This window comes from Chiloscyllium plagiosum, chromosome 42 (genome assembly GCF_004010195.1).
Source record: "Chiloscyllium plagiosum isolate BGI_BamShark_2017 chromosome 42, ASM401019v2, whole genome shotgun sequence".
In the NCBI taxonomy this organism is placed as follows: Eukaryota; Metazoa; Chordata; class Chondrichthyes; order Orectolobiformes; family Hemiscylliidae; genus Chiloscyllium; species Chiloscyllium plagiosum.
In genome coordinates, this window is record NC_057751.1 from 4319069 (window position 1) to 4331301 (window position 12233).

General features: G+C 46.3%; 1 long non-coding RNA gene and 1 pseudogene across 1 annotated transcript; both read left to right on the top strand.

Annotated features, from left to right (window-relative positions):
* Positions 1 to 6573: 6573 nt before the first annotated feature.
* Positions 6574 to 7963, top strand: LOC122543035. The gene is made up of 3 exons (XR_006309901.1): positions 6574 to 7371; positions 7471 to 7592; positions 7716 to 7963. It is a non-coding gene; the product is annotated as an uncharacterized LOC122543035 (long non-coding RNA).
* A 416-nt stretch (positions 7964 to 8379) lies between these two features.
* Positions 8380 to 12233, top strand: part of LOC122543034 — an 8777-nt pseudogene continuing 4923 nt past the window's right edge.

Here is a 12233-nt window from a genome sequence, read left to right on the forward strand (position 1 = left end):
GCTGCCAGAGGAAGTGGTGGAGGCTGCTACAATTACAGCACTTAATAGGCATCTTGATGGGTATATGAATAGGAAGTGTTGAGAGGGATATGGGACTGGCAAGTGGGATGAGATTGATTCCAGATATCTGTCCAGAAGTGTCAAGGCCAGTACTCTGTCTCTGTTCAATGAACCCAAGAAGGAAAATGGGAACTCTGTTTCTCTCTCCCGAGATGTTGCGAGAGTTATAGAATATCTCCAGCATTTTCTGTTTTTATTTCAGACTTAAACAGTGTTGTATTTTAATCAGAAGAAACAATGATTTGGTTTAATGTTCACTCTGCTGCTGGTGCTGCTTGTGGTGTTCCTGCAGGAAGAGCTGCTGTCACACTCTGGCACACTCACGTGCCCTGTGCCACCTTCACACATCCACCAACCGGCTGTGATATCCGTCCTCCAACAGTGTGTGTGGGTCTGGCCTCACTGCTGCTTCCCAACCTGCCCATGAAAGGAGCGCTGTAGCTTTTCAGCTGGAGCCAGATGGCTGAAATAATAACATTTTCTCTGTAAATGCAATCTTTTACATTCATTTTGACCTATCAATTTCAAGTATTTCTACATTTATCCAATGATCTGTGATTGAAATTTTAACACGTTTTTGCACTTATATTTCAAAGGCTTCTATTTTCTTCCATTAGGTCACTCTCAATCTTTTTCATGAATTACTTCCCTCTTTCTGAATAAACAGGGTCTGCAGATGGGATTGACATCCATTGTTCTCCCCTCTGGTCCTTTTAAAAATCAAGATAAACTCGACCGTCGTCAATGAGCCTAAATGAACAGTCAGCTCGAGCTTGGAGATGATAATGTTGGATATAAATTAGGAAGTTACACTGACTGACTTTCCACTTCCAGTCTTCTCATTGGCCAGGCTGGCATCATTGGTCACCTGATGTGTCCATCCGCATGATACATTGCCCTCTTTCATCAGTGGGAAAGCTAACAAACTCTTCTGTGTGTGACTGGATAACTCTCATCTGTCTGGGCAAAAGAAATCTCTCACACCTCCAACACATTTGTGATTTATACACAAACATATTCAAAAGCAAATGTGTTTTTTAAAAATGCCTCACATTCTTTCATCCAGGTTGCTCAGAATTCAGTGAATGAACAAGAATGTGGGTTTAAACCTGAAGTGTAGGTCAAGGCCCCATTGTGCACATCAATGAGGCTCAGGAGATCTCAACTGGACATCTTCCCTCTTAAGAGTTGTCCTCATCCAAAACCATTCTGTTTACCCATCTATCTGCATTTTGTGGCTTTTTATCTATATCAAAGCATACAGATGCTTTCCAATGCTGTGTCATACATCTCCAACCCTTTCTGCTTTTACATTTCCATTATGAATTTTCATTGTATCCTTATTGGTAAGGACATTGATTGGGTTTTCATGAGCTTCATAGAAAGAAAGATTTGTGTTTATAATAGACACTTTCCAGACCTCAAAACCAGTGTTATGAAGATGTAAGGGGCACCTTTTAAAAGAGTGTAAAAGCTTGCAAGGACTTAGAGAAGCACACAGAGTACTGGAAAATTTAAAATCTAACATTAGGTCGAACAGGTAGATTAGCTGGGTTGCCTGGATACAAAAACAATTTCAAATTTGGCCAATCAGTTTACATTGTGCCCCAAGATACCAAACTCCAATCAAGTTTGAATTTAGTATTTTGACAACATTAACACCAGTGAAACGATCCGATGCTTTGGGGCATAAAACCCCCAAAATGGGAAAAATTGAACAGTTGAGGGAGAACTGTCAAGCCACCAACATTTACAGACTGCCCACAAAATAACTCTCTTAAAGGTACCTTTGTCTATCAGTGACCTGTGAAACATAATCCCTAAGAAGAAAAGAAGACAGAGGAAGATGCAAAGCGATGATTCAACAAATGGATGGTTTGAACTTTAGATTTTTTGGTAAATCTTAATTTGTGGTTTTATTGGACCAGTATTGTATAAGGGAAAGTAAAAGATAGATGAGAGAAAGGAGTTGTAAACAGTTGTGAGTTAATTATTCTCTGTAAGACTTTAACAACTGTATTTGTTTTTACTTTAAATAGTGACTTTTGGGATAGTTCCTTGCCTCTCGAATTTTCACAGATTACCGCATGGGGTAAATCTGTTCTGTGTTGCTGGTTTAAATTAGCAGGGAGGTGTTTACCTTGTGTCGTAACACCAGTGAAGTACTTCTGAAGTGTAGTCCACTGTCGTAAGGTAGGAAACATTGGTAGGGCCAGGGAAGAGTCACGAGAATGGTTTGAAGTTATGACAAAAGGCTTACAGAACTTGTCTTATTTCTTTAAAGCCAAGGAAATAGAGAAATGACTTGATCCAGTTCTTTCAAAATCCAGAGAGGCAAAGGTGACACTAACTGAGTGACTCTATTTAATTTATAACATGAAGAGAAGATTAAAGTCACCCATCCCGAAATCGAACTGAAGATGAGAAGCACCTTCTTTAGCGTAGTTAGTCAATAAAATGGAAACAAAACAAAAAAGGAACAACCATTTTCACCCTCCGTCCAAGTGGGTGTCATTGGCTCTTGAAATTTGCCTTGAAATGTCAGTGAAATTTGAACACTCTTTTCACCCCGTCTCAACCCATTCACTCGAAACCCTTCAAAATTGGAACACTTCAATCAAATTGCCTTATCGTTCACTGCTCTGAGGAAAATTATCTCATTTCTTCATTCTCTCCGTGTAACTGAACTCCCTTCAATCTGTTACCATTCCAGCTTTTCTATTTATTAAATAAGCTCGTTGAGTCCTGGGATTTGCTGTCTCCTGTTATCATAATTGTCCATTACCAGCCTGGGTCCAGTTTCTGTAAAAGGTTTGCACCATAGCGAGAGGTTGAATAGGCGAGGGCTATTTTCCCCGGAGTGTCGGAGGCTGAGCGGTGACTTTAGAGGAGGTTTATGAAATCATGAGGGGTCTGGATAAGGTGAATAGATAAGGTCTTTTCCCAGGGAGGGGAGTCCAAAATCAGAAGATATAGTCTAAGGTGAGAGGGGAAAGATTTAGTCGGACCTAAGGGGCAACATTTTCACCCGGAGAGTAATGTGTGGATGGAATGAGCTGCCAGAGGAAGTAGTGGAGGCTGGTACAATTACAACATTTAAAAGGCATCTGGATAATTGACAAAATGTAACTGAAGAAGCTGTACTGAGGCACCTTTGGATCTAAGATAGATCTGTAAGTGACAACTAATAAACTTTTCAATGGACTCATTTGCGTACGTGACAACTGTTACAACACTGGGTAAATCCCTTGCTAATTTAAATACGACACACAGAGAAGCTCACCTCATGCCATAATCTGTTAATTTTCGATGGGCAAAGAACTATCCCAGAGGTCACTATTTGAAGTAAAAATTAACAATTTTATTCTTTAAGTCCAACAGAGACCATTAAACCATAACTATTTACAACTCCTTCCTCTTAAACCTATCTTTTACTTCCCACTCAACAATACTGCTCCGATTAAAAAAAAAACCCAGAAGAAGATTTACAAAAAAATCACATTTCAAAACCAGTCAGCTTTGTTGGTTCTCCTTTGGAGACCTTTCTCTGGCTCGGTGTTCTGCTGCACAAATTTCTTATGGACAGGTAGCTTTCAGAGAGCTCTGTGGCTAACAGTCTATACTTGTTGGTGTTCTTGGCAGCTCTCCACCTAACTGTTCAAAATGTCTGTTTTATACCCAAAAACAGTGGGTCATTTAATTGGTTTTATGTCATCAAATCAAATTTGATTAAAACTTGTTGTCTTTGGTTTCCTCTGGGTGCTCTGGTTTCCTCCCACAGTGCAAAGATGTGCAGGTTAGGCGAATTGGCCGTGCTAAATTGGCCTTACTGTTGAGGGATGTGTAGGTGAGGCATATTAGGAGAAATGTTGAGCAACAGGGTTAGGGGATTGGGTTATTCTTCGGAGGGTCGGTGTGGACTTGTTGGGTCGAATGGCCTGTTTCCACACTGTAGGGATTCTCTGATTCTATGAACTGATTGGCCAAATTCGAATTTGTTGTGTACCACGGCAACTCAGCTGCACCTTTGGGTTCGCAGTCAAATATTACACTTTAGATTCTTTCAACCCACTCTATTTCAGCTTTCAGTCTCTCTTACAGGTACATTACACACCTCTACCTTTGTAACACAATAAAGCGAATTCAATTCATTTCAATTCAATAAATAGGAAGGGTGGAGAGGGATATGGGTCAAATGCTGGCATATGGGACTAGAGTAGGTGAGAATATCTGGTGGCCATGGGCAAGTTGGATCGAAGGATCTGTCTCTGTGCTGTACATTTCTACGATTCCCATGTCTTTTGCCCAACTTCACAAACACAAGGCTTTATATTCCCATGGTCTGCCATTACACATTGGAGAAAGTGCCAAAGTCAAGGGTGTGATGCTGGAAAAGCACAGCCAGGTCAGGCAGCATCCTGCCAATCAGCATGCAGCAATTAGCCCCGCCCATCGACGCCAGGCCCCTCCACATCGCCTTTGGACACGCCCCTGTCCCAAGATCCATGGTCTTGGCAGTGGTCCCGCCCCGCGGGGTGACGGGCAGCCGGTCGGACCAACCAACGAGCGATGGTGGCGTGGTCACGCGGACGGGGTGACGTCACGGATGAGGAGACGGTTGTGGGAAGGGGCGGGGTTCCCTGGTGAAGGGGGCGGGCCCGCGGCGTCGTCAAGGCGACGCGGCCTAGTCGGCCTGGCGCTGGCCAGGATGGTCAGTGAGGGTGAGGGAGGTGTAGCAGGGACACTGCTCTGGGTTGGGGGGGCGGTGGATTATAACCTGTGGAGGGTTTCCCGGGGAGGGTCTGTGCTGGTCCTGGTCCTGGTCCTGGTCCTGGTCCTGTCACTGCGCTCAAACCCATCACCATCAGGAAGACAGGGGCAGGCGGAGGCCGTTCAGCCCATCGAGTTCCAGAGCTGATCACCCTCCACTCCCAGCCTTTGCTCTGGATCCACTTTCCTGATTATAAATCTCTCTCTCTCAGCCTTCTGTATAGCAGTAGTCAGCCATCTGCAGGAAGCAATCCCACTGATTCACCACCCTCTGACAGAAAGAAATTCCTCCTCATGGATATTAGATTAGGTTAGGTTAGATTCCCTACAGTGTTGGAAACAGGCCCTTCGGCCCAACAAATCCACACCGACCCAACAAATCCACACCGACCCTCCGAAGAGCAACCCACCCAGACCCATTCCCCTACATTTATCCCTTCATCTAACACTAAGCAATTTAGCATGGCCAATTCACCTGACCTGCACACCTTTGGACTGTGGGAGGAAACCCACGCAGACACGGGGAGAATGTGCAAACTCCACACAGACAGTCGCCCGAGGCTGGGATCAAACCCGGGTCCCTGGCGCTGTGAGGCAACAGTGCTAACCACTGAGACACCGTGCCGCCCCATATCTTGAATGTGTGACCCTCCATTCACCCCTCCATCCCTTTGCTCTGAGGTGACGGCCCTCTGGTCCAAGACTCTTCCACAAGGGGAAGGGGCGTCCGTCGGAATTCGCCTCATCCGACCTCCATGTGACTGCAGACTGACAGCCATGTGCTTGACCCGGAACGCCTGGAGAAAGCAACGAAAGAGGAGTTATGGAGCATACAGTGTGGAAACAGACCAGCCTGTCCATGCCAACCAGACGTCCCAATCTGATCTAGTCCCACTTGCCAGCACTTGGCCCATACCCCTTGAAGTGGAGAGTGTGGCGCTGGAAAAGCATAGCAGGCCGCAGCATCCGAGGAGCAGGAGAATGGATGTATCGGGGCAAAAGCCCTTCATCAGGAATGAGGCTGGAAGCTTGATGGATGGAGAGATAAATGGGAGGGGGTTGGGGTTGGGGTTAAGGTAGCTGAGAGTGCAAGAGGTGAATGGAGATTGGGGTAATGGTGATAGGTCGGAGGGGAGGGTGGAGCGGATAGGTGGAAAGGAAGACGGACAGATAGGACAGGTCCTGAGTACGGTGCTGAGATGGAAGGTTGGAATTGAGATAAGGTGGAGGGAGGGGAAATGAGGAAACTGGTGAAGTCCACATTGATGCCATGGGGGTTGGAGAGTCCCGAGGTGGAAGATAAGGCGTTCTTCATCCAGGCGTCAGGTGGTTAGGGTTTGGCAAAGAAGGAGTCCCAGGACCTGCGGAGTGGGGGGTGGGGTTGTGGGGATGGTGTTGAAGTGTTTGGCCACAGGACAGTGGGGTTGGTAGTTGCAGGTGTCCCAGAGCTGTTCTCTGATGCCCATATCCCTTGAAACCCTTCCTGTTCATTTACCCATCCAGATGCCTTTTAAGTGTTGTCATTGTACCAACCTCCACCACGTCCTCTGGCAGTTTGTTCCATGCGTGCATCACCATCTTCATGAAAAATGTTCTTCCTTTGGTCCCTTTTAACTTTTTCCCCTCTCATCTTAAACCTATTTCCTCTAGTTTTGGACTCCCATAACCTGGGGAAAAGACCTTGGCGATTCACCCTATCTGTGCCCCTCATGATTTTGTTAACCCCTATAAAGTCAGCCCTCAGCCTCCAACACTCCAGGGAAAACAGCCCCAGCCTATTCAGCCTCTTCCCAAAGCTCAAACGTCAAAGGCGGCCAACATCCTTGTAGATTTTTCCTGTTTAGCTACATCTTTCCTATATCAGGGAGACCAACATTGAACACAGTACGCTACAAGTGGCTGAAGCAATGTCCTGTCCAGCTGCAACATGACATCCCAAGTTGCATACTTAATGTACTGACCAATGAAGGCAAGTCTGCCAAATGCCTTCTTCACCACCCTGTCTACCTGTGACTCCACTTTCAACGAACGCTGCGCCTACTCCCCTTGGTTTCTTTGTTTGGCAACACTCCCAGAGACGTGCCATGCCTTGATTTGCCTTACCAAAATGTAATACCTCATATTTATCGAAATTAAACTCCATCATCCACTCCTTGGCCCATTGGCCTCCATGTCCCTTGGGTAGATGCCTATGTATTACTCATTCTATGTATTATTCCTTCTGCACTATAACACTTCTGTGATATCCTGTGTGGTATTGCTTGAAGTGGTGGTGATAGTTTCCCTGCTACACCTCAAACTTGATGTGAGACTCAGTCAGGGTCTCTCTGTATTAATGTCTCTTCAGAGTGACAGTGCAACTGACAGTGTCATGTTCCAACTCAAGGTCTCAGTTCAACTTCGGTGCGATGGAATTGTTTGACCTGCTCGCAGTTGCTGGGCTGGGCTGGGCCATTGCAGGCTTGGCTTTAGTGTTGATGCTGGTACGGAGCCTTTGAGCAGTTAGCAGTGAAGCAGGAGTGTCTCTCTGGCACTTGGGTTGTGAGTATTAATTAGTGTTTGGGCCAATTAAGCTGTTGATTGTTCACTGGGTGTGTGATGTCTCTTCCTCTGATTGACCTGAATTCTCTCCTCTTAAAGACACGAACTGTTATGGGACAGCCATTGGCAGCAGGAGTCCTGGTGGACCCTTCACTTTGTGGAACAGAGGTGCTATGTCGGATTGTCTCAGCATGCCAGGCCGATGCCCTGGTTGAGATCAGGTAATCTGGTTCCTTCTGACTCTGTCTGGCTTTGTGGAGGCTCACTGGGGGATGAGGGTGGTTCTGGATGTGACAGGCTCATGTGTTTTTTACAGGCCTTTTCTGTGTTTCCATTCCAATTAGTTCGTTAAAACTCGCAGCATGACTGTTCATATGTTTTTGGGTGGTGAGCTGCTGCTTCTCAAGGGTGACTTTATTGAAGAATGCCCTTTTTCCTCCCGGAGACATGGACTCGCTTGAAGATCAGCTGGAGCTGCTTCTGAAGGGAGAGGGCATTGGAGTGCAGGGCTACATCTCTCCCCTGGAAGAAGTGGGGCTGCTAACTGTGCAGAAGACAGTCTGCTACATCGTCGCTGCAGTCATACTGAATGAGCAGGTAAGAGGAGAGTTCCTCACTGACCTGCAGCCCTGTTAGCATTGGGCCTGTCAGGAACACAGTCCCGATCTGTGTGTGCCATAGTATCCCACTGCTGGCACTGTGGCTGCTCTCCCTGAAACTTCGACACAGTGTGCCTGGACTTGTGTGCACAGGGCACAATGTCAGTATTTGTCAGCAACACAAGATGTATTGAGGACAGGAGGACAGTGATACATTTTGAGAGGTTGGAGAAGTGGGCAGACTGGTGGCAGATACAGGTGAATGCAGAGAAGTGTGAGGTGGTCCTGCTGCCTTTCACTCTTCCAAATGCAAAGCTCCACTCGTAAATGGGCGATACTGGAGCAGAGTGGATAGAAAGTTGACAGGGCACATTGAGAAGGCAGTGACTGAGGCATACAGGACAGTAGATGCCTATGTACAAATCATTCTATGTATTATTCCTTCTGCACCATAACACTTCTGTGATATCCTGTGTGGTATTGCTTGAAGTGGTGGTGACAGTTCCCTTGCAACACTTCAAACTTGATGCAAGACTCAGTCAGGGTCTATCTGTGTTAATGTCTTTTCAGGGTGACAGTGCATCTGACAATGTCATGTTCCCTCACTCCTGCACTGGAGTCAGTGTTGCCTGGGTGTTTGGGCTCAACCTCTGTTGTGTACGACTTCAATCCATAGAATTCTGCTTCAGGCAAGAGAGTACATTCAGAAACCGCCATGTTGGAACAAATGGAAAATAAATTACAGTTTGTGTGGATTTGTTAAAAGGTATGTGATAAACTTGAGAGTTCTTGCATCAATTGGTGGGCAGATTGAGGGTGCTGCAAATACATATGGACTTTCTAAAGATACAGGGCCCGGGTAATTTCACACTCAGGATGAATGACCTCTTCTGAACTGCATTAATAATCTTGGAATTTATCAACAGTAAGTACAAAAACATGGTTGCTCTGTTTCGAGACAGTGTTGGCTAAATTCTCGACACCATATGTTTGCAAAGATATGGGGGTTTTGGACAGGCATCAGAAGAGACTGATGAGTCCAGTAAATGGAGAGACTGGTGATTTCAGTCATGATGTTGCAAAACATGAAGGGTTATTTTGGATGAAATGAGATAGATTTCTGCCGTGCTGGTAACTGAGCATAAGAGTTGGTACTGATGCGCAGTAACTTGAAAGAACTGTGGAGTGGAATTAGATTCAATAGCAACAATTGAAACAGAATTGGAGCAAATATTGTACAATTAAAAGGAGGACCTTGGGTAGGGGTTCAGTTACATAATTGTTTGAAGTTTGCGTTACAATTGGACAGGGTGGTTGAGAAGCTGTTTAGCATGCTTGCCTTCATTGCTGAGACCTATGGTGGAACATCATGTTGAGATTGTACAGGATATTGCTGAGACCTCTTCTGGAGTACTGTGTTCAGTAATAGGAAGGGCACTTTTAAGTTCAAGAGGCTTTAGATGAGATTTACCAGGATGTGGCCAGGTGTGGAAGCTTTGAGTTACAAGGAGAGGCTGGATAGACTGGGACTGTTTTCACTGGACTATAGGAAGTTGAGGGGTGACCTTATAGAGGTTTATAAAATGGTGAGGGGTATAGATAAAGTGAAGGGCAGGTGTCTTTTCCCTATGGTGGGGGATGTCAAGACTGGGGGTCTTTTGTTTTAGGTGGGAAGAGAAATATTTCAAAGATATGAGGGGCAACTTTTGTATACAGAGAGTGCTTCATTGGTGGAATGAACTTCTGGCAGATACGAGAACAGTTCCAACATCTAAAAGATATTTGAATAAGTAAACGAACAGGAAAGATTTGGAGGGATGTGGGCTCATTGCAGGCAAATGGGACAAGTTTAGTTTTGGAGGATGGTCAGTGTGGACTAGTTGGACTGAGGGGTCTGTTGCTGTGCTGTATGACTTGAAGGGAAAATGTTTGCAAGGCTGTATGGATCAATTCACTAAAATGCCAGCACAGGGTTGATGGGCCAAATAGCCGCCCCTTTTGTTGTATTATGCTGTACAATATGCAAAGAAACTTTGCAGCTTGCTGATTCGTTTCCCTTGTCCTGCAGGCATTACCTGTTGATGTCCTTGCCCTCGTCAAGAGTTCAAGAAACCTGGGCTTGATGTACTGGAGCACCAAGCTCTGGTTCTTCAATGGTCGATCCCACTTTGTCAATGACACTGTCCTTTTTTTCAATGGTATTCCCTGAATGTAGCAATGTCTCTTCTGTCACCTGCCCATGAGAAGTTCGAGAAAATTGCATTCTCTCTCATGTTTTGTTCTGAAATGGTGGAACAGTGATCTGTGTTCACAAGAGCATGAAGTGTGTCCTCTGGAGGTGTTGCTGGTCCCGCGATGTTGTTGCTTGTTTTCTTTCTGGCAGTGGCTGCACTTTGTCCGAAAGACCATTCTCTCTCCAAGGATAGGAGCTCTCCATGGAGTCCAACACAAGGGGTGCCCACTATGAGATCATGAGCAGTAGGAGCCCAATCTCGCCCTTCAGCACCTCGAGTGTGCTGCACCGTTCAGTAAAATTCTGGCTGTTCCTCACCCTCAGTTCTCCCTCAGTGCAATGGAATTGTTCAGCTTGCTGGGACAGGGCCATCGCAGGCTTGGCTTTAGCATTGACACTGGTCTCAAGAACCTTTGAGCAGTTAGCAGTGAAGCAGGAGTGTCTCTCTGGCACTTGGGTTGTGAGTATTAATTAGTATTTGGGCCAATTAAGCTGTTGATTTTCACTGGGTGTGTGATGTCTCTTCCTCTGATTGACCTGAATTCTCTTCTCTTAAAGACACTAACTGTTATGGGACAGCCATTGGCAGCAGGAGTCCTGGTGGATCCTTCACTTTGTGGAACAGAGGTGCTGTGTCGGATTGTCTCAGCATGCCAGGCCGATGCCCTGGTTGAGATCAGGTAATCTGGTTCCTTCTGACTCTGTCTGGCTTTGTGGAGGCTCACTGGGGGATGAGGGTGGTTCTGGATGTGACAGGCTCATGTGTTTTGTACAGGCCTTTTCTGTGTTTCCATTCCATTTAGTTCGCTAAAGCTCGCAGCATGACTGTTCATATGTTTTCGGGCGGTGAGCTGCTGCTTCTCAAGGGTGACTTTATTGAAGAATGCCCTTTTTCCTCCCGGAGACATGGACTCGCTTGAAGATCAGCTGGAGCTGCTTCTGAAGGGAGAGGGCATTGGAGTGCAGGGCTACATCTCTCCCCTGGAAGAAGTGGGGCTGCTAACTGTGCAGAAGACAGTCTGCTACATCGTCGCTGCAGTCATACTGAATGAGCAGGTAAGAGGAGAGTTCCTCACTGACCTGCAGCCCTGTTAGCATTGGGCCTGTCAGGAACACAGTCCCGATCTGTGTGTGCCATAGTATCCCACTGCTGGCACTGTGGCTGCTCTCCCTGAAACTTCGACACAGTGTGCCTGGACTTGTGTGCACAGGGCACAATGTCAGTATTTGTCAGCAACACAAGATGTATTGAGGACAGGAGGACAGTGATACATTTTGAGAGGTTGGAGAAGTGGGCAGACTGGTGGCAGATACAGGTGAATGCAGAGAAGTGTGAGGTGGTCCTGCTGCCTTTCACTCTTCCAAATGCAAAGCTCCACTCGTAAATGGGCGATACTGGAGCAGAGTGGATAGAAAGTTGACAGGGCACATTGAGAAGGCAGTGACTGAGGCATACAGGACCTTTGTCTGGATTAGAGTGGTACTGGAAAAGCACAGCAGGTCAGGCAGCATCCAAGGAGCAGGAAAATCGATGTTTCGGGCAAAACGCCTCCATTTTCATGCTCGTTGAATGCTGCCTGTCCTGATGTGCTTTTCCAGTACCACTCTAATCCAGACAAAGGTCCTGTATGCCTCAGTCACTGCCTTCTCAATGTGCCCTGTCAACTTTCTATCCACTCTGCTCCAGTATCGCCCATTTACGAGTGGAGCTTTGCATTTGGAAGAGTGAAAGGCAGCAGGACCACCTCACACTTCTCTGCATTCACCTGTATCTGCCACCAGTCTGTCCACTTCTCCAACCTCTCAAAATGTATCACTGTCCTCCTGTCCTCAATACATCTTGTGTTGCTGACAAATACTGACATTGTGCCCTGTGCACACAAGTCCAGGCACACTGTGTCGAAGTTTCAGGGAGAGCAGCCACAGTGCCAGCAGTGGGATACTATGGCACACACAGATCGGGACTGTGTTCCTGACAGGCCCAATGCTAACAGGGCTGCAGGTCAGTGAGGAACTCTCCTCTTACCTGC